The sequence below is a fragment of the Oncorhynchus keta genome, unplaced genomic scaffold, assembly GCF_023373465.1.
Source record: "Oncorhynchus keta strain PuntledgeMale-10-30-2019 unplaced genomic scaffold, Oket_V2 Un_contig_2467_pilon_pilon, whole genome shotgun sequence".
NCBI classification, from domain to species: Eukaryota; Metazoa; Chordata; class Actinopteri; order Salmoniformes; family Salmonidae; genus Oncorhynchus; species Oncorhynchus keta.
The window spans coordinates 110,001-112,980 of record NW_026284047.1 but is presented as its reverse complement, the minus strand read 5'-3'; positions in this window follow the sequence as shown (position 1 = coordinate 112,980).

Sequence of the window (2,980 nt, the reverse complement as noted above, 5' to 3'; positions counted from 1 at the left end):
AGCCTTGGGGTACTGTACAGGTTACAGACTGGTTTATACCGCCTTGGGGTACTGTACAGGTTACAGACTGGTTTATACCGCCTTGGGGTACTGTACAGGTTACAGACTGGTTATCTACAGCCTTGGGGTACTGTACAGGTTACAGACTGGTTTATACAGCCTTGGGGTACTGTACAGGTTACAGACTGGTTTATATAGCCTTGGGGTACTGTACAGGTTACAGACTGGTTTATACAGCCTTGGGGTACTGTACAGGTTACAGACTGGTTATCTACAGCCTTGGGGTACTGTACAGGTTACAGACTGGTTTATACCGCCTTGGGGTACTGTACAGGTTACAGACTGGTTATCTACAGCCTTGGGGTACTGTACAGGTTACAGACTGGTTTATACAGCCTTGGGGTACTGTACAGGTTACAGACTGGTTTATACAGCCTTGGGGTACTGTACAGGTTACAGACTGGTTTATACAGCCTTGGGGTACTGTACAGGTTACAGACTGGTTTATACAGCCTTGGGGTACTGTACAGGTTACAGACTGGTTATCTACAGCCTTGGGGTACTGTACAGGTTACAGACTGGTTTATACAGCCTTGGGGTACTGTACAGGTTACAGACTGGTTTATATAGCCTTGGGGTACTGTACAGGTTACAGACTGGTTATATACAGCCTTGGGGTACTGTACAGGTTACAGACTGGTTTATACAGCCTTGGGGTACTGTACAGGTTACAGACTGGTTTATACAGCCTTGGGGTACTGTACAGGTTACAGACTGGTTATCTACAGCCTTGGGGTACTGTACAGGTTACAGACTGGTTATCTACAGCCTTGGGGTACTGTACAGGTTACAGACTGGTTTATACAGCCTTGGGGTACTGTACAGGTTACAGACTGGTTATCTACAGCCTTGGGGTACTGTACAGGTTACAGACTGGTTTATATAGCCTTGGGGTACTGTACAGGTTACAGACTGGTTATCTACAGCCTTGGGGTACTGTACAGGTTACAGACTGGTTTATACGGCCTTGGGGTACTGTACAGGTTACAGACTGGTTTATACAGCCATGGGGTACTGTACAGGTTACAGACTGGTTATCTATAGCCTTGGGGTACTGTAGAGGTTACAGACTGGTTTATATAACCTTGGGGTACTGTACATGTTACAGACTGGTTTATATAGCCTTGGGGTACTGTACAGGTTACAGACTGGTTTATATAGCCTTGGGGTACTGTACAGGTTACAGACTGGTTATCTATAGCCTTGGGGTACTGTACAGGTTACAGACTGGTTATCTATAGCCTTGGGGTACTGTACAGGTTACAGACTGGTTTATACAGCCTTGGGGTACTGTACAGGTTACAGACTGGTTATCTACAGCCTTGGGATACTGTACAGGTTACAGACTGGTTTATATAGCCTTGGGGTACTGTACAGGTTACAGACTGGTTATCTACAGCCTTGGGGTACTGTACAGGTTACAGACTGGTTTATACAGCCTTGGGGTACTGTACAGGTTACAGACTGGTTTATATAGCCTTGGGGTACTGTACAGGTTACAGACTGGTTTATATAGCCTGGGGTACTGTACAGGTTACAGACTGGTTTATATAGCCTTGGGGTACTGTACAGGTTACAGACTGGTTTATATAGCCTTGGGGTACTGTACAGGTTACAGACTGGTTTATATAGCCTTGGGGTACTGTACAGGTTACAGACTGGTTTATATAGCCTTGGGGTACTGTACAGGTTACAGACTGGTTATCTATAGATTTGGGGTACTGTACAGGTTACAGACTGGTTTATATAGCCTTGGGGTACTGTACAGGTTACAGACTGGTTATCTATAGCCTTGGGGTACTGTACAGGTTACAGACTGGTTATCTAGGTTACAGCTGGTTGGGGTACTGTACAGGTTACAGACTGGTTTATACAGCCTTGGGGTACTGTACAGGTTACAGACTGGTTTATACAGCCTTGGGGTACTGTACAGGTTACAGACTGGTTTATACAGCCTTGGGGTACTGTACAGGTTACAGACTGGTTATCTACAGCCTTGGGGTACTGTACAGGTTACAGACTGGTTTATACAGCCTTGGGGTTACAGACAGGTTTATAGGAAAAAGAGAGAGCTGTCTATAAAGGAAAGGTGAAGTTCACCTTATTGTACATCCGAGTGTGTGTGTGTGTGTGTGTGTGTGTGTGTGTGTGTGTGTGTGTGTGTGTGTGTGTGTGTGTGTGTGTGTGTGTGTGTGTGTGTGTGTGTGTGTGTGTGTGTGTGTGTGTGTGTGTGTGTGTGTTGTGTTTGTGTGTGTGTGTGTGTGTGTCTGTGTGTATCTGTGTGTGCGTGTGTGTGTCTGTGTGTGTGTTTGTGTGTGTGTTTGTGTGTGTGTGTGTGTGTGTGTGTGTGTGTGTGTGTGTGTGTGTGTGTGTGTGTGTGTCTGTGTGTGTGTGTGTGTGTCTGTGTGTGTGTCTGTGTCTGTGTGTGTGTCTGTGTGTGTGTGTGTGTCCTCACAGTAAATCTCTGCATCTTAAATAGGGACACATACACAGACAAGTGTGCCCATAGCATTCCCCTGCGTGTTTCTGAGGTGCTGTACATTAGTCAGCTGCATAGTGGAACGGGACACAATCAATGAAGTATGTAGAACATAAGGTACATTGATTATCGACATAAACAACATAATCAATGAAGTATGTGGAACATAAGGTACATTTATTATCGACATAAATTTTTTTTTTTACAGTTGATCTAAAAGATTAAAACCTGTCAATCTTAGTTTTATTTATTTTATTAATTTAATTTGTATTTATAGCTAGTTGTTCTGGGAGCAGTTTGGTACAGACACCACTATTTCATTCACTAATGAGGTGTTTTCTCTCTCTCTCTCTCTCTCTCTCTCTCTCTCTCTCTCTCTCTCTCTCTCTCTCTCTCTCTCTCTCTCTCTCTCTCTCTCTCTCTCTCTCTCTCTCTCTCTCT